General features: G+C 39.2%; 1 protein-coding gene across 2 annotated transcripts in view; it reads right to left on the bottom strand.

The window, feature by feature from the left end:
• The window catches only part of LOC144333309 (uncharacterized), a 263,646-nt gene that overhangs the window by 91,259 nt on the left and 151,918 nt on the right, over positions 1 to 20,469 (bottom strand). The gene's annotated exons all lie outside the window — the stretch shown is intronic.

Here is a 20,469-nt window from a genome sequence, read left to right as displayed (position 1 = left end):
AAAATACTATGTTCCAAGGTGTACTAAAAACAAAAAAGGTACTATATCAATATGAAGGGTATTAGAGAAGAATATTTTATAATAGGTAAAAATCCAAGGCGTGTGCAGCTGGCTCCCTTAATTTCTAGATTACTCTGTGAGCTTGCCTTTTAGTAGTTAAACATGTCCTTTCTGCCTTTTGTTTAATCCTGCTCATACCAAAATGCAACAGCAGCACCCATGAACTTGGTCCTTAGTGGGAATTCCATTGGAACATCTTCCAAAGCAGGAGGAAAGCAGGTCTTGTTCCACACATGCCAGAGTATATTTCCACTGTGGCCCTACTATCACTGTTCTTCATCTCTTGCTCTTATAAAACTCTGACAGCAGAGCAAGAAAGAGTTTGAGAAGGTCTTATGAGGACATACATTACCAAGAGTGCACCTCCATATTCACTCTCTATATGAGCCCCATAAATCTTCAATAAAGCAACAATATGCTTGATATGCTTGAATTTTTTTGTGGAAGCTGGTGAAGAGGCTCAATTTTGTAGGGCCTTAAAAAGGGTCAGATCATGTGTGCCCAAGATACAGTTCCAGGCTTCCCTGATACCAGCTAATGTACATTGAACATGTCAGGTGAAAGGCAGTTATTTAAACCTGTTAGCTCTCCTAATCTTTATAACAACCCTGTGAAATAACTTGAGTTGCTAGAAACAACATGCCTGAGGCTCAGAGAACGGAGGCAACTCACTCAAATCCAAAAAACCTAATCATGGGGCCAGGACTCTGCCCAAGGTTTGTCCGATTACTGAATTGGAACCTGAATTTCAATTTTAGAGCTCCCCAACCAGTGACCATGCATTGACTCTCAATGTACTCAGAGCGTCTAAGCAGGGCCTTGCATGGCTGAGCTCCTCTGACATTTCCAGACCAGGCTTTGCTTACAGTGTAAACATTCTCTTCTTTCTTGTTAGTGTCACCAACCTGAGGCATCTCTGTTGTACCTCAGTTGCCTCAGGAACTCCCATGGTTGCTCAGTGTTCTCCTAGGTAAGTAGAAATTTTCCAGCCTGGCATTCAGTAACCCCAACAACATTAGGGAGGTGAAGAGCATTGGATTTCAAAATCAGGTTTCTGCATCTCAGAGATCAGAGTTCGATTCTGGTTTCCCCACGTGACAGACGTGTGATCTTGAGCAACTTAGTTAACCTTTTGGTGCCACTGATTTATAGTTGTATCTAACTCATAGGGGTTTCTTGATTATTAAACGAGATAGAATACATGCAAGCACTTTACACAATTCCTGGCACAGAGTAAAATGCCAAAACCTTTGCTGCCCCTGCTATTATTTTGTCCTATAGACCTACCCCTCTTTAAACAAGCTGGGCAGTTTGCTGGTTATGTATCATGGCTTGTGCTTCTTCATTGTCATAGATTGTATTTGAGGGCAAATAATTTATTTGGGAAGTGATCCCAGGAAGCATCCATCAGGAAAACATAGAAATGAGGCAGAAAAGGGAAAAGAACCAATATAAAGTTAATGAATATTAGCCAGTCTGGGTAACTGAGGTGCAGCCCCACTGAGTATCTTCAGGACATTGGAATAAAGCACACCTTGGAGTTGTCCCACCTGAGGGACAAGGAAGCCACTGTTTGTCACTGATTGGGATTGCATTCAGGGGCATCAACTCCCTGATCCCAACAATCTCACCCTGCATGCCCACTGAGCACACCTCTATAGCCAGAAAAGGCTATCTGGTAGAGTTGCCATGCTTGCAGCAAGAAGCAACAGGTCTATAGGATGGTAGGAAAACCTTGAGTATCTCCCACACCCACTTCTATGTGTTTGTTGTTGCACTTATTTCGACTTGCAATTCCCTCTTTTCTATCTTTTAAAAAGCCTACTCAGGCCAGGCATGGTGGTTCATGCCTGTAATCCCAGCACTTTGGGAGGCCGAGGAGGGCGGATCACCTGAGGTCAGGAGTTCAAGACCAGCCTGGCCAATATGGTGAAACCCTATCTCTACTAAAACTACAATTAGCTGGGTGTGGTGGTAGGTGCCTATAATCCCAGCTACTTGAGAGGCTGAGGCAGGACAACTGTTTGAATCCGGGAGGCGGAGGTTGCAGTGAGCTAAGATCACGCCACTGCACTCCAGCCTGGGCAACAGAATGAGACTCCATTCAAAAAAAAAAAAAAAGTTTACATAGACATTCTCCCCCTCTCTATGAAGACCTTCCTTATTGCCCCTGTAATGTGGTCTTTTTCATGTTGGAAGTTCTGTGCATCACATGTTATAGTCTTTCTTGGATTATGTTTACTTATATGTTGATTTCAACAATTGACCCTTGAGATGAGGGGTCCTCACTTCCCTTTCTTTTCCAGAGCCAAACACAGTACTTTGCCCATAGTAAGTGCTCAATAAATATTTGTTAAATTAAACTGTGTTTCACACTAAAAATGATTAAACATAAAATGTACTTATCTTCTCCACTATGCAAGTTTTATACTTTTACCTCCTGGGAAATGTTTGCTGGGACATCTCTTTGCCTTCTTTAATGAATTTTGATCTTACATCATGTTTAAATGCCTTGGAGTTCCAAAAGACAAAGATATCCTTATGTAATTTAATGGCAATCAGTAGGCTCCATTTTTTCTTATCAATATACAGAAAGCTGGTGGTCACAGCAGGTAACTGATGAGACTAATCTGACAATGTTCTAATAATTCTCTGCCTGATTGCACCCAGCCCAAGAGCCTGAATAATCACAGAAGCGGCAAGTGATTTGATCAGGACTAGAATAGATCATCGATTGTCCTCAAGTGAACTGGGTGTTTGTACAGGATGGGGTTAGCATGATACCTCAAGGAAGCCCTTCAGGCAGAAATCAATGTTGAGAATTCAAAGTGTTATAGGAAAGGCCAGAGGAAGCTTCTATGAGGTGCAACCGTAGGAGTACTTGGTATAGCAGAAAAAGAATTGAAGCAATGAGCTATCATACTGTTAACTGGGATGCTAGGCAAAAGCATTCAAAAAGATTTGAGGATTTTAGTGGATGACTCGGTCCTTTGATTGATTTGACCTCCATGGTTCTTTTTAGTTTTCTAGATACTTTGAACTATTTCTAACTCGACGTTAACAAGACAGAAAAGGAAAATCATGTTTCTATTGTGGTGTCAAGAAATAAACAGATGGCAAGACCTTAGCAGATTAAAAGGTACTTCATATTTTTGACAATGAAATAAAATGACAATGAAATAAAAATGCTGCATACATATTAAAACTTTATATTTATTTTGATAGGACTTTTATATAAATAGCATTTACACAATTAGGTAGTTCTACTTTGTGGGTAGACTCTCTCCAAAGTTTGGTATACATGCCTCCCTGACTCCAGGCCTTGCCTTCATGCTTTGATTCTTTGGAGTCCATATTGCTCTCTTAGTTTGAAAAGTTTTAGTAGTCAAGATTCTCCTCTTTCCTATACATTTTGCTAACTGGCTTCTGATATTTAGAGAAGGAGCAGCCAAATAGAAGAAAGGCAAAGGGGCACAGGAATGTTTATGTTTGATTCGTACTGTTGTGTTTATCCAGCATCAGAGCTTTTAAAATGCAGTAGGTGTTGAAAACCAACTCTCTCCTATGAATTTAACTTATGGTTTCTTATGTAGAACCCATATGAAGAACCTGATGTTCTTCCACCTGCTATATCTTTGCTGAAGACAAATGATATGTTTGAAAACTATTAAGCCTATAAATGTAAATTTCCCAATCGTGTTTGATAGCACAAAATATTATATTAAGGAAAACGTTTTCCATCAAGTAATGTACATGCCATGCAGAATGTTCTTTTCGAGAGTAAAGTTAGGCAAAGGCAGGTCACCTAGGGCCCCAAACACCAGGGTGAGGAGTATTTTATTGCAAGAGGGAAGGAAGGATTTGGACGATTTCCAGCAAGAGGCCTCATAATCTGATTTACACTTTTAAAAGCTCCCTATTGGCTGTTAGATGGGGGACAGGATCATAGAAGGACAAAACGGCAGACAGAAATGTAGTCTTCATAAAAGATGATAGCTATTCAGACATGGCTGCTGCCACCGAGGGCCTGGCAATGAATCCCTGCAGGTCCAAAGCTAAAGACATTGTCAGGTCATGAAGTGCATCTCTCACTAAAATCGCCAGGAGTGGTCCTCACTCAGGCATGTTTCCTGGTTTTCTCTTATCTTCCCTGTTTTGTGCCTTCACAGGGCACATTCTTGCCCATCTCCACACACCAACCACTACTCCCTCCCTAGTTGGGATCACCTTGGTCTCCCCTCTCTCTTCAGCAGTGCTAATGTTGGCTACTCAGAAGACAAAAACTTTGGGTATAAAGTCTGCAAACACTGTGCACATCAAGTGTCAGGCATCCTTTAACCCAGGAGAAATAGCCTATAGCTTTAGTGGTGGTTACTACTATTTGGTACCAGCCCCAGGGTTCAAATCATAGGTCCTCTAACTTATTAACTGTGATGTTGAGCAAATTACTAAAATTCTCTGTGCTTCAATTTTCTCCCATGTGAAATAGGAATACTGGTAGTATTTATCTCACACGATTGTTACAAAGATTAAATGGGTTATCATTTACAAAGTGCTTAGAACTGTACTTAACACATAGTAAATGTTACTTGAATGACCGCTGTGGTCGTCATTAGCTACCATTTAGAGCTGTGTGAGGAATAGATAAATAACGCCTGTAAGGCACGTATCATGGGGGCACACACATAGACAGTAAGTGCCCAATTAATGCTAAGCTATTATTACTTTGCTCAAATATGACACGTGTGTCAGAAATGACCGCTGTTTATTTATTTATTTATTTATTTTTTGCCTCTCTTGCTGTTTCTAATTTCTTTTTCAGCCCCTATGAGGTCACCTATGTCTGTACTTGTGTCTGTGATGAGTATATTTAACCTCAGGGCCAAGACAGAAGATATTGGAAGAGAAGCAGAAGCCGCTGGCTCATTTCCCAGTTTTTCTGTTTTAATGGAAAAAATAAAAGCATTTCCTGTCAGAACTAGGTACTACATTTTTGAGACTCCAGCTGAGTTTGAATAGTTCATTAATTTTGGCACTCTTACATGAAATGAAAGCAGTTTTGGAAAGTATGCCTCTATCTGGGTTAATTAGTATACGAGAACATTGGGACTTTAACACTTTTTTTTTTTTTTTTTGCTTCAGCAATTCTTGTAATTATTTTGCTTAGGTTCATGCTGTATATAAACATATAAAAACAGCTTTATGTATCCATCCTGTGATAAAAGATAACTGGAATATTCATGGTGTTGAACGGACATTTTGGGGAAGGGGAAGTATACAGACTGTATTACAGAGAAATTTGAAAGAAACAGAAGAGATGGAGGTTGGGGAAAAAAGATGAAGCTGTCTGAGTAAGAAAGGATGTCTTAAAGAATGAACAACAGCAAAAGGAAGCACCATGAACAGCCTGTTCCATTTTGATGTCTGACTACACATACCCCAGCTTCATTCATATCATCTTAATGTTCGTGTCGTTACTGACATCCCTGACTTCTGTAACTTCTGAATGCCTCTTAAGGAATCTCTCCAACTATTTGAGTTTTTTGCAGATATTTAAAAGTATCTGGCTTTAAGGTTATGTTACATGACAGCAAACAAATGCTTAGTCATGCCATGAGTAGTATAAATGCTGGTGCTGCCTGCAGCATACATCAGTTCCAAGTGGATTATTTTTCCCTCTTTGTTTCCACCAATTTGTTACAACACAACTGGCACTCGATGCCCAGATTGAAGGGTATATCATACCCTCTCTTTGGCTCTAGAAAAATTACAGAACCCTCTTTCCTGCTGACATCCTCATAGGTTTAATATTTCAGTTTAAACTTCAGGGTAATGTGTAGATGCATTCTTGTCAGTTGTCTAGTGCTGGCTGTGTAAAAGCATGAGATGGACAAGAGGAGGGTTGGAAAGTACCTACAAAAGGCAAACTTTTAAAAAACTATGTAAGTTAATTTAGTCAGAAGTATTTTCCTTATTTCAGGTAATTAATTATCTAGGCTGTCTGGCTAGATGGGGAATTAAGTATTTAGCCATGAAATGTGGATCAGATACTTCACACAATTATTTTATCCATTCTTTCCTAAAACATTATAAAGTAATTATCATTATCCTTTTGCAGACAGGAAAACTGAGGTTAAGAGAAGTGAAATAAATAGCCCAAGGGCATGCTGTATGTTAGTACATTTATGAAATTTAGGAAATTAATATTCATGGAAGATGAGTCTAAATCATCTGAGATTATATTTTGTACCCTTCTTCCTATATGCATGTGATCACCAGAGCCAGTCCTGGCCCCAGGCTGCAGGGAGATGGAACATATGTGTTTTAATTAGTATTACTCAGGCCCTTAGAATGTATCACAGAGAAAATGGCATCACAGATGCTCCAGTGTGTCATACACTCTGGTTATTTAAGGTTGTGTAATAGAATCCTACTCCAACAGGAGTTTGGATGCATATGGCAAAACAAATCCCAGAATTCCTTGTCAGTTCAGTTCAGGTTGGAAGAATTCTCCCGCAGGACCCTGGCAATGGGCACTCTGCCCTGTCTGAGGAATCCTCGAGGATCCTGAAATGGGCTGCCCTCGATCCAGTGTATCACCATGTCTCCCTAACTCTAACCACCCCAGGAGGTAAAAGAGCTTTAACCTCTCTATTACACACACACACACACACACACACACACACACACACACACACACACTCCTTTCCTTCGACTCTTAAGAGTTCTTTCCTTCCTAATAGACACTCTCAAGAGACTACAGAAAAGTTGGAACTGGGCCGGGCGCGGTGGCTCAAGCCTGTAATCCCAGCACTTTGGGAGGCCGAGGCGGGCGGATCACAAGGTCAGGAGATCGAGACCACAGTGAAACCCCGTCTCTACTAAAAATACAAAAAATTAGCCGGGCGCGGTGGCGGGCGCCTGTAGTCCCAGCTACTCAGGAGGCTGAGGCAGGAGAATGGCGGGAACCCGGGAGGCGGAGCTTGCAGTGAGCCGAGATCGCGCCACTGCACTCCAGCCTGGGCAACAGCGTGAGACTCCGTCTCAAAAAAAAAAGAAAAGTTGGAACTGTTCCACATCCATAGAAATATGTAGAAACATGTGTGGTTATCCCAGTGACTGGTGGGCTCTTCTGGCATTCCCAACCAAAGATGCTAACTGCCCTACAATGTGTGGGGCCATCTGCATAAATACAAAATGTCCCTCCCCAATATCACTGAATCCATGAAGTCTTCCTCCATCCCTTCTTTTTTTCACTTACTTCTCAATACTCCCTCTCACACCAATTTATTCCATCAGATGCCCTGTGGGAGAAGAGAGGAAGTGGATTAACATATCACCCCTAAAAGACAATCTACTGTTCTGGGTTGTGATCTCTTCTGATCCAGGTTCTCCCAATTTCTTGGCTCACAGTATTCAGTCAACCTGCTGAATACTCTATTGGCAGCTACTCAGAAGGCCACTGCTTGAAAATTTCAGCCCTTGGGGTTGATTTTTGCTGCCAAAAATGGCAGTTGTTGAAGTCTGCTACATATTACTGGGTCATCCATAAGGGTTTTTTTTTTTCCAATATGGAAAACATTTGTTCTGCCAAAGTCATGCCTACCCCCAGCATGGGAGTTGACAGGATTCCATTTGCTTCTAGCAGGGGAAGAACTGACCTCTATAAATTACATTCTTTAATAATGGCTTTGCCCAGAGAAATCTGGCATTACCCCAGGTCTTTCTCCAGATTCATATAAGCTAAATGAGGTGAAGATTTTGACCTGAGCACCTGGGTGGATGTTATGCTCCATATTAAGATGTGAAAAACTGCCAGGAAAAAAAACTGTCTAGAGAGAGAGAGGAACATCAGGGGTTCAGCTTTGGCCTTGTTAAGTTTGAGATGCCTCTTACACATCTAAATGGATTTGTCCATATGACAGTTGATGATAGGAGTTAAGATTCCAAGGAGTGACCAGGGTTAGAAATGTACATTTGGGACAGGTAAATAGTTCTAAGTCCTCGGCCCGGTAGAGACAACTGCTATGGTTTGAATGTGTTCTCTCTAAAATTCTTGTCGAAACTCAATTCCCATTGTTGTGGTATTAAGGGGTGGCACCTTTTGGGAAGTGATTAAGTTGGGAGGGCTCAGCTCTCATAATTGAATTAGTGCCTTTTAAAAAGGCTGGGAAGAATCAGCTTAAGAAAAAGCTTAAGCCCTTTTGCCATTTGTCCTTTCATCACGTGAGGGCACAACATTCATCACCTCCAGTGGATGCAGCAACAAGGCACCATCTGGAAAGCAGGGAACGGGGTCCTTGCCAGACACCAAACCTGACAGCACCTTGATCTTGGACTTCCCAACCTCCAAAACTGGAGAAAATAAATTTCTATTCTTTGTAAATGCCCTAGTCTCAGGTATTTTGTGATAGCAGCAGAAATGGATTAAGATAATAAAGAGAAAGAGAGTATAAATTTAGGAAAGAAAGTCATCTTGGATTAGATAGCTCTAGCATTTAGAATTGCTGAATATAAAATCATCAGTAGGTTCTGAGTCTGGTGAATGGTACTAACAGGCAGATTGTCTAGTTATGATGCTGACACTAATGGTTGGAGTGTCAATTTTATTAATCCTATTGTTTTTCCTCAACCATAAAATAAAGAGTGAGATATATATGGTTACTTTAAGATGGTAAGATTATAGATGATTTTTCATTTCTTTCTTGTCCTTTTTTATATTGTTCAAATTCTCTACAGTGGACACATGACAATGTTATGAAACAAATACAATAAACATTTTAAATCTTAATAGCCTATATATTGTTTACAGTGCATCTCAACCATCATAAGAGCATGCACACCCCATCACATTATGATGTGAACATACACTGTAAAGGTGAACATCTTTTTTGTGATATTCAATGAATTATGTCTATAGGCATTTAAGTGGTTCTAAAAGTCTAGAATAATGATGCTTTGGCAAAAATCATAAGGCCAAGATGTCAATGTGGCACAGTGTGGCATTTTGGACATAATAGAAGCATATTTATCAAATAAACGAAAGGTCACAGTTAAAAGTCACCCTATAAGAGCCTATTCGTTAGCTTGAGAAGTGATTTATAAGCATGTTCCTTATGTTTCTGTATACTTTCCAACTCTCCAAATGTGTAGGGATAGCAAAAATGCAATCAGGGAAATAATTCTTGGCCACAACTCACATTCCAAAGGAAAGAATAACAACAACAAAATACCCAAGCAAAACCATCAAACCACATCCTGGTAAAAACCTTTAATGTGCTGCTAGGGCATCATCTGGTCCCCATCATTACCAGCTGTGACTTGCATACCCGGGAAAGGCCAGACTTCAGCAACAGGAACTAAAATCAAAGGCCCATGATATAGCTTTGAAGTTGAATATGTGTAGCAGCATTTTTAACTAAGGTGGTGACTACAGAATTAGAAGAAGGGATGGACAGGGCCAGTATAAGACAAAGTTGCCAGGCACTATTTATAAAAATATGAGGAATCTTTGCAAATCAAGATAGGATAGTAACTTCCAGGTCTATCACAATTAATCTTCCATTTTTACATTCAGTCAATGTGAATTAAAAGTCTACTTTGAGCAGAGTATATATGGGTGCTTGGACAGATGAGATAATAAGACTGAAGCACTTTACATAAAATGGAGGAGAACGCTAGGCACAGTTGCTTATGCCTATAATCCCAACACCTTGGGGAAGCCAAGGCAGAAAGATCACTTGAGCCCAAGAGTTCAAGACCAGCTTGGGCAACATAGTAAGACCTCAACTTTACAAAAAAAAAAAAAAAAAAAAAAAGTTTAATTAGCTGAGCATGGTGGTGTGTGCCTGTAATGCCAGCTACTCAGGAGACTGAGGTGGGAGGATTGCTGGAGCCTGGAAAATAGAGGTTTCAGTGAGCTGAGATTGCACCACTGCACTCCAGTCTGGGTGACAGGGCAAGACTAAATAAATAAATAAAATGGAGGAGAAATTAGTAAATAATCTGAAAGTAACATAAGCAAACATAATCTTAATATCAAGTTATCACAGCTAGAGTACATAATTCCTAGAACACTTATTAAAAGTTCTGCTGTAAGAAACTTATCTTGATTAACTTATTTGATCACACATTTCCCTGCCTAGGAATCACTGTTCTATGGAATGTGCTCTAGGCCTACAATAAAAGCAACATTTTTCTAAATTCTTTGTTCGTGAAACCCTTTACCCAGAGCATTTCAAAAGAGTTGCATTTCAAAAAAAAACACACTTGCTAAAAATCCTTCCAGTAAAGATTAGGCTCATCTAGGATTAATTAGGAAACAGCTTTGGAGAAGGTGGAGCAGAGTTTGGAAAGAGAGAGGTAAATAATTTGGTGGATAAGTGAGTGGAAGGCATGTTAGGCTGAAGGATCATGCCACGGCTTGGAGGTTGAACTCGTTTGGCATGGATGAGAACAATTGACATTCACAGAAGAAACACGAATTCCAAAGTAGGCTTGGTTCAGGGAGCTTTCTCTAAGAATACTGCAGCAGTCCTAGCATATTGGGTAACTAGAAAAGTCAACCAGCACTTTGAATCATAAGTACTAAGAGGTCAATGAGAAGAGAGCAGGTAAATCTTGAAGAATCCATTATCCTTATAGATAACACATCACAGAAGAGAATTCTTAAATTGGTTTTTTAAAATGTTGTCCTGAATAATTCAAGAGTTGCCACAAATTTTTAATGACCTCAATATTTCAAAGCTAGCATATTTTTAATTCATTTTTATTCATTTGTCTAAGTTTTACTTCTCCCTTGTAAAGCTGTATGCTTTACTATGAGACAAATTAACAGTACCATTTAATGCATTTTTTCCTTCTAGAATCCAGAATTATCACCCATAAGGCAGAAACTCTGCCAATTATAATCCTATCCTCAAAAGACATCATCAAAACGCTGATTCATACTGACTAAACAAGCTGCATATTAATTACTCATTTCAATGTCAGCATGTTCATTATATATTGCTCTTTCCAGGGGAAGGAAAGATAAGGAGATGCTAATGCTTCTAGGGCATTTCATTAAAATGCACAACGCTCAAAAAATAAGTTGCTTTTGCCCTTTAACTGAATTATGAAGAACAAACTTATGAAAATTATAGTGGAACTGAAGGCTTTACCATTGAAAGACAACAGCACATTTTTTGTCACTTTTCACACATGTTTTCAGTGGCTCAAATCTATTTGAGTTATGCAATGGTCTCCCCAGTCCATACTACTACATCCTATGCCTCTTGTTCCTCACTGTAAGCCCTGTCTCACCAGAATGTCATGTGCTGGTAATGCCTGGGGTGACAAAGAGAATTGGACATAGTAGAAATTCATCTTGGACTGTGTTCAACTGCTGGTCCAATTACAAAGACTGTTATCAGAGTCGGGTGGGAAGCCTGAGTACATTATGGTAAACCTTCTCAGAGCTGCTCCTGCCCCAGCCTCCCGGACACATGTATAAGCCCAAGAGAGGGAGATAGAGCTGTAATTGCTAATCAAAATAATTATGTTTAGTAAATTGTGTAGTCCTTCTGTTCCAATTACCCTACCAGAACATGAGGCAAAGGGAAGAGAATCTAGCTCTCTTTCATTTCCTACCTCATCCCACTCCCCTGACACAAACCCCAGGCAGGTTGGTTATGATGTCAGCTCAGGTCTTCCTTGATGGTGAATCAATCTTAGCTGCCAACGGTGCTGAGCAGAGAAACAGGAAAGACTGAAATGGCCAGTGGGGGAGCAAGGAGCAGGTGGGTCCAAAACCAGGAAAGCAGATACAGAGCAGTGTCAGGGGGACAGAGCTTACAGAAGAGCAATAAGAGGATCAAACTGAGCAGGGCTGCTGGGTGCCTCCAGAGTGAAACTGCTTGCAAGGACATTTGAGGCACCCTTTAGAGGGCCCCAGAAATGCTGGTGGGTGGTCTGGCAGGGGACCCAAAAGTCCTTTACCAACAAGTAGGAAAGGCTAGCAAAACTAGCGGAATTTGAGCTGTTCTTATTAATGTGACCTTATGTGGTCCTAGCTGATGAGTCCTAGGAGAAATGTGTGGTATATATGAATCTGGGGAGAGCTCCCCTTTCTCTAATATAAAACAGATGTCTGTAAACTAACATTGTAGGAGAATAAATTTGAGGATTCCAAATGACTAATGAAATATACCAAGTTACTTTTTTTTTTTTTTTTTAATATTTCAAGCTTAAGTACAAAGCATGGGGTGTGAGCTAATCATGGTAGGCAAGAAAGACGGAAAAAAGGTAGAGAGAGAGAGAGAGAAGTAGTTCATGGTTCAATAAACACCTACTGTGCTCTTGGCTGTTTGTTGGATTTTTTGTTCATGGCCATTGTTTTAGCTGATCTTCAAAAGGAAAAAAAACTGAGTCAAGCATTATTATCATCATCTTACAAGGAAGAGATGAGTTTCAGAGATAGGAAGCAACTTGTAAGGAAGACCACACGGTTTCTAAGCATTGGAGGTAAAATTTGAATCAAGGTCTATGTGATATCAAAGCCTATGCCTGTACCCCTAAGCATGAGCAAGACAACACTCTGGGGTGCAGAAAGAAAACATTAAAATTTCTATTTAGATTTGTTATTTTTGACCTTTGCTTACCAGTAAGATCATTTTAATCCAATCCAGGGAGTGACATACCACATCCGGTTCACAAACTATCCTGAATTAAGAGGGGTTGACAGAAGGATGGCAGCATCCTCCTCATTCATTGGTCAGCTTTTAGTGTATTATGATGTGCTGTAGTTTATGTGGCCCAGTAGAGTCTCTTATATTGAGTTTTTAACTAATATACCTCAGAGAATAGACTAATGGCTCCAAAACATCCCTCTAAAGAAGCAAGAGATTGATGTAAACGCTAATGGTGTATACACATGTGAAGAGTGTGAGCGTGATCTCTTTGACAGTCACAAAAACAGAGAAACAATGATGACACAATAGACTCTGACTCAAAGTCAGGCAAAAAAATTCTTTTAATTATCAAGCCTATTTGAGGTATGGGTTGGTATTCATTATTTAAACATTGCCTTTGCCTGTGTTACATATTTGCATGCACTGTGCTTTTGGAGGTTTTTTTTTTTTTTCAGTAATGAATATTATTGAAACCAAGTATATCCACTTGGAAGCCAATCCATGAAACACTGTTTCAAATTTTAAACAAATAATTTCAAATACAATGAACTATTTGGAATAAATTTAATATTAATAAAGTTTAGTACTAGTAAGTTTAGTATTTTATGCAGAACAAAATGATTAGTCATCAACAAATATAAAGTTTTAAAATATTATATATTTCATCTTTGTTCTGTTTTGAAACTTTTCTCTTTTGGAATAAAATAGACATAATATATTAATTCAATGGGATATATATGAAATTCATAAAAATAAATTTATTTCTATTAAGAATATATGTTCAAAAAATCTGATAGAGTGTGTTATCAAAAAAATTGCTGGCTGCTCCACCACACATCAGAGTGTAGTGAATATGGTGTGGCATATTAAAAGTTATTGATAAGTATTTTTAAGCAAATAAATAGAAGAAAAAATACTACATAGGCATGAGGTATACCTCATAGAGTGAGAGATGTTTGGAAAACAAAGAGTAGGGGAGACAGCCTTAACTTAATTTTAATAAGAAGGTTGAAGTCATCGGAGGGTGACCATACATCACTGTTAGCCTTGGCTTATGTCTGCTCTTCTACATCCCCCCAACGTCCCTTTCACCTTCAAAGTGATCTGGTTTAAATGATAAACTTTACAATCATTCTAATTATACAGAAATTTAAAAAAATTTTAACTTCTTCACGTGACTTTCTCTCACTCTTTCTTTTTACCCTGACCAAGAAAGAAAAAAAAAAAAAAAGTATCTTTTTTCATGGCCAGTCCTTTCATCTGTACACAATATCCTTTAAGCTATGACAAATTTATGTTACAGTTTTTCTTCCTTGCAAAATCCATCTCTCTCCCTCTCCTTAGGATCCTTCTTCCCGTGCCTATGAATGTATCCAGGTCTTGCAAAATCTAAAATTAGAATTCAGAAAGATTTATTTTGAGATGCACGTCTCCCTTTGAACACTTTTCCCCCTTTTATTTTATTTGGAAAACTTTCTAAAGGAAAGTCCTTACTTGCTACATTTTCTTCCTTCTGTACTCAACACTGTATTGTAATTGCTGTCTTGGAGTTTCCCACTCACAATGCCACATCAAACACCCTGTTCTTTAGCTTATTCCACAGAAAGTTATTGAGAACTTATTGGAGTACTATGCAGGAATCCCACCCCTTTAACAAAAGAATGGTCCTTCTCTACTTTCAGGACAGTCAGAGAGAGTGTGAAGGCAGGAAGCTACCACCTGCCTACTTAGCCAGATAGACTGAATTGATTGGTCTTCAAATGGTCACAACCACTCCATCCCTCTCTGCAAAGGCATTTTCTTAACCTCTCTCCCCCTGCATCCTTACCTCTCTGAATACTTGAAATTATTGACCAGCTTCACCATCTTAAAAGTTTCTATTATTTTGGTCTATTCTAGGACACTGCAGAATGTAGTATAAGTAATATGTAATTTGGAGTCCTAAGGATCTGGATCTGAATTCTAGTTCTGCCCCTCACTATTGCTTGCTGAATCCATCCAAGTCATTAATCTCTCTGAGTTTCAGTTTCATAGTCTATCAAATGAAATTATGATGCCTAAATCACAGGCTGTTTGCCGCTAATCTTACTAAGACTATTTTCACATGAACATTGGCTAATTTTTTGTTATTATACTTAAAGTTTTCAACTGCCTTAACAGCACAACTAACTGGACTGATAGTGCTTTAATCCACATTAACTTTAGAATCAAAAGCATCTTGATTCTATTGGTCACTTTTGATCCAGTGTTTACTCTTAATATACTTGAGTCCAGGCTTTAGGGCAATGACACTGTTTTTATGAGAATGAAACCAGCCCAACTGTCCCACAGAAATAATATTTACAGGTTTTTAACAAACATAGAAATTGACCCTCCATATTAAAACTTGACACTTATATTTGTCTTAACTGAGTTTCTTCCTCAGGAAACCAACCCTTAGGCAAGGGACTGAAACTCACTAGATCACCACATCCAAACAGATGCCAGACACCTCGTTTAGCATGCTTGCTTCCTGACTTCTTCCTAATTCCTGTTTTCCTCTTTCCCCAGTATATAATCACCCCAATTTTGGTCACTCGGGGAGACAGATTTGAGAATGACCTCTCATTCTCCTTGGCTGCAGCACCCAATTAAAGCCTTCTTCCCTGGCAATACTCATTGACTCCATGATCGGCATGCTGGGTAGTGAGCAGCAAGACACAGACGTTGGAGGTACAACAACAAGAATTCAAGACAATTAAATGTACTGAGACACTTTCTATATTGTGCCCAAGAGCTGACTTATTTTCCTATCATTTATGTTGAACATTTTGTTCTAATTCCATTTATATAATGTGTAAATAAAAGGAAGAAAAGTATGAAATAATGTAGGGTTAAGAGTATAACAGAAACATTTTGGAGCCACCACCAAATGCCTGAGGAAATGGGGAGGGGATTTCTAAAGAGCCTTTAGAAAGGAACTATGGGAATCAGAGTCTAGACATCTGCCAAGTCCAGAATACACTGGCGCCCTTCACAGAAGTCAGTATGTACTAGTAAAAGCATTATTCTCTATTCTTTCTCACCTTTACCCAATTTCAAACTCTGTGGGAATATGGGGCAGTGGAAAGACTAGAACTACTAGTTTTTAAAAAGTAGCTAAACATAACCACCCTTCCCCAACCATAGACTTTCCACCTGAAACACAACCAAACTGGAGAGAAAGACAAGATGCCTCAACTAACAATCAAGTTGGGAGTGTTAATTATATGTGACTGGACATTATACATACTTATCCCAGGCTATGTTTTATGTCTTGTTCATAAGACATTTTGCTACTAAGAGTGACCAGAAAAGTCAAGGGACTGCCTAAGTGTTCATCCAGAGGCCGGGGCTGCCTCAGGAAGAAAAAAAGAAAAAAAAAAAAAAGGAAAATATAGTTAGTGGGAGGCAGAAATAAAACTGTGTAACTGATTTAGTTACTTTCTAATATAGTCCTCTGCTCTGCTGTTCCTAGCCCTTTCAAGTATCTCCCCTCTCATTAAGACACTTGTCCTTAGCTATGCCCAAAACTGCAGGTGCACCCTTCAAATTCAAAGCTAACAGGATATACGTTTAAGCTTAAGAAGCCCATTGAGAGAGACACAGGAAACTGGAAAGGTGGAAAAGTGCATTGCGTGGAGCCTCCAGGAGCAGGATGCTAGGTTTTCATTTTGACAGTCAACGCCATGAACCAGGGCATAAAAAAAGGAACTGCAGTCTGCTGTGTTGACTGGAATTTGAAGTAAACATGAGGAAGAATAATGGGAAGTAGAGTTAAGACAGGAATTCTAGGAGCAGGCACAAAGACAAAGGATATTAGTTTGACTTCATGGACTTTTACTACCAAGAGTCTCCATGTTCACATCACTTTCCAACATCCCTCAGCACATAGCCCAACTAGTCCTGCCATTGCCAAGCACACATGTTGACTTGCTGCATTTAAATTACTTAGATAAAAGAACCCTTTTGAAAGTTATGCCCTGAGAAGTTAAAATTTTATCTCAACTTGGTTCTTTATAGAGCACAAGAAATTGTTACCGAAAACTTTCCATCCTCTGATAGAAAGGTCAGGCAAATATAGATAGAAGGGAAGTTAGACTCAGTCTGAGAAAGTGACTGTAAGCAGTGATTTATGAGCAGAATTCCTAGGGTGGGGGTAAGGGCAACAGCCTCAACACTGTAGACAAAGGAAACAATGCTTTATAATCTACTGAAAAAATGATAAGTCAAATTACAGAAAACATACAACTGCACAGATAAAAGCACATTCCCCCAGGGCAGGAAATGTAAAGCATTTAAAATGAGAAAATTTCCCCAGGCCCACTCCCTTTATTTATCTTTGTTTCTCTCCTTTTTCTCTCTTCATTTCTCATTTCCTGTATTACTGACATTTTAAAATAAATCTACAGGAGTTATGTCAGAATTTTACATATATATGAACTAGTTTGAATATCGAAAAGTTGCATTTTTCTCTAAATAGTGATACAAATTTAACATTTGCCATCTAGAAATAAACAAGAAACCATAATCCATAAAGCTTTAATTAACTGAAATACAGAGAGCATGATATGATAATACATTTAGTGTTGTGGCTAAGAATAAATCATTATTATTTTAATGGTTGTTTCTGAAAAACTTCCACTTTTCCATACTTTTCTATTTAATGGGAAGCTCTATTTTCCTCCTCATTAAATCTACTGTGCTTAATGGGTTTAAAATTCAATGTATATCGATCAACGACTGCTTCCTTAAATCATCTTCCTACACTGATTTTGCAAGTTTTCATATTTACAGCATAGGTAATACGAAATAGTCATGCAATGGTTTATAGTTTTTAAAACATTAGAATACATTTCAAATATAAGGCCCCTTAGGCTACTCTGTATAGCCATTCTTAAATGCCCTTATTTTGATTACTTTTCCTATGTTTTGACTAAAATATTCTTTCATTTAAAAGAATTCAGTCTAGTTTGATTACTTTCATAGTGATCGTATTTTAAAAATTTACCCTCAAATGTTGAGCATTTCTATTTGGCAGACGCTATACTAACAGCTTTACATGAAATAAGTCATGGAATTCTTACAACCACTTTACAAGATTAGTATATTTGTATATTTGCATATAAGGTAACCCTCAGAATAACCCCATAAGATTCTCACATGTACTATCCCACACATTCCCATGAAAAAGACTAAAATATAAAGTGGTGGAGAGTCCTGGGACAGGGCCCAAGAGGGCACAGCTGCCCCACTGAGATGCTCAGCAGCTCTGCATGAAACTGCCTGTACAAAATTATGACAGTGAGAGTAAATCTAACATAGTGGACTCCATCTTGCTTCTGACCTCTGAGCTGCCTTTGCTCATTCCTGGGCATAGACCAAGCTAACCATGGGAGGAATTTAGCTTATACTTTAACTTTGAAGCAAGTATGATAGTAGTCCCTCCTTAAAACTAACTCTATTCCCCACTCCAACCCCCCGCCACCGTTTGAGGGCTGAAATTGACTTTGAAACTGACTTGGTAAGACTAATGAAAGGTCACAAGATGAGGATTTTGGGAAGAGCCTGAGTTCTGCTAAAATGTAAACAAAGTTTCTGTAATCCTTTACTGCTCAGGGGTCATGTGGCCAGAGGTCACAAGATCTGTGGCTTCCCCAATTGCTACTGCAGAAAACATCACTATTGTAGAACCTAAGACTGACTTTTTATGAGATGTTTTTCAAACCGACCCTACCCAGACTCGTGACTCATGACTCAACTGGTCCTGGGCCCCCACCCAGAGGCAGACTCAATGTATGAGAAACGTTTTCCACACCCCTATGACTCCATTCCCCACCCAATCAGCAGCACCCCTTCTCTAGCATCCTGCCCACCAAATTGTCCATAAAAACTAACCTCCAAACCTTCAGGGAGACTGATTTGAGTTAAAACTCTGTTTACCATGTGACCTGCCTTGCATTAATTAAACTCTTTCTTTACTTACCTTTGGTTTTATCATTGAAACGGGCAGAAATAACCCATTAGGTGATTTACATGTGCAGCCTGGTTCTGTCAGGTGGGCTGTGTAGTCACAGCAGCTAGGGTGGTATCTAGATTGCCCCCACACTTAGGCATTGAGGTGCAAAAGACAGGCTAACTCACTTAATAGAAATATGACTCATCCTGCCTGATGTTAAACCAAACATTTGTGTCTCTTCACTGAGGACCATTCAAGAGTAGTTTCTTTCCTTTGCATCCTAGTATCCCAGAGTGCAAGCTGACTCCTTTCATTATTGGTCATTCCTCAACATTTAATTGGAAGGAAACATTACTGAGCTTAAGTGTTATGCTTAATGCAGTAAGCATGACCCCTTCTTGATATGCAAAAACTTACACTTTGTCTTATCAACTGTTATGGGTTGAATTGTGCACCCCTCTCAAAGAAAAGTTTCTTGTAGCCGTAACCCCCAGTACCTCAGAATGTGACTTTACTTGGAAAGAGGATCTTTATAGAGGTAACCAGTTAGTATGGGGTCATTAGGATGGGTCCTGATCCAATATAACTGGTGTCTTTGTAAAAAGGAGAAAATTAAACACAGAGACAAACACAGAGGAAGATAACAGGAAGACACACAGCGAGAACACCGCATGAAAATGGAAGATTGGAGTGAGGTACCCACAAGCCAGGGAATGCCAGAGATTACTGGTAAACCCCCAGAAGCTGGGAAGAGGCAAGGAAGAATTTCCCCTACAGATTTTAGAGGGAGTATGGCCTGCTAGTATCTTGATTGGGGACTTCTTGCTTCTAGAATTGGGAGACAGTAAGTTTCTGACGTTTTAAACACCCAGTTTGTGCTACTTCATTAGGACAGCCCTAGAAAACGAATACATTAACCAAGCCTCCTTCAGGTTTTCTTTTTTTCCCCTTCATTATTATGTTGAGTTTGACTGGCTGCAGCTGAATGGCTGTTCTGACATTCTCTTTTGGCAAATTATCTTTTCTTGGCTTCAAAGAGGGAATTTAATCTTAGTTCATTGCTGCTACAAATGAAGCTGTAAGAAAAGAGTTTCACTGTTAAAGGAAGTCCCCATTTTGTGTTTCAAGACCTAAAGAAGTTTAGTGATAAGATCCACAGAGCTCTGGCTCATACAATGCCTTGGCATTACAGCTTTAGTGCAAAAGGCAATTCTTCCTCCCTCTCCCTCAAAATGAATGAGAGTTTAAATGACAAAAGACATTGTTTGGATGACAGCTCAGCCTCTGCCAATACCATCTTGCATCTGCAAATCTGCTTGTCACTGACTACATGCAGAGGAGAGCAAAGGATATCTCTATGCTTCAGAGATACTTCTAGCAGCAGTAAGATCCATCTCCACATTGTAACCCATATGCCTGCAGGCATGACAGTGTTCCCAGCTACCCACAAGTCTATGTGAATTAAAAATGTGGAGCCCTATTCCCGTCTTTTCTAATAATATAGGTGAAATGTGACTCTCTGGGATAGAGGACAAAACCAATCTTACAGCCTTTAATTATAGTGAGACTTTTAAAAAATTTCTAATTATTTCATTATTTTCAGGGGCCAAAATATTTATTGAGACCACTTTATCACAGAATACTTCCAAACCATTCATCTGGTCATCTATTATTTTCAACAGCAGATACTAATATAGAAAATAGAAAGCTATGCTTCACTGAGAGCTTGCTATGCTCTCTATGCATACTATTCTAGGTGCT

The sequence above is a fragment of the Macaca mulatta genome, chromosome 12 (assembly GCF_049350105.2).
Source record: "Macaca mulatta isolate MMU2019108-1 chromosome 12, T2T-MMU8v2.0, whole genome shotgun sequence".
NCBI lineage: Eukaryota > Metazoa > Chordata > Mammalia > Primates > Cercopithecidae > Macaca > Macaca mulatta.
Note: the sequence above shows the minus strand (reverse complement) of the source record. Positions and strands in the feature narration are given on the sequence as shown.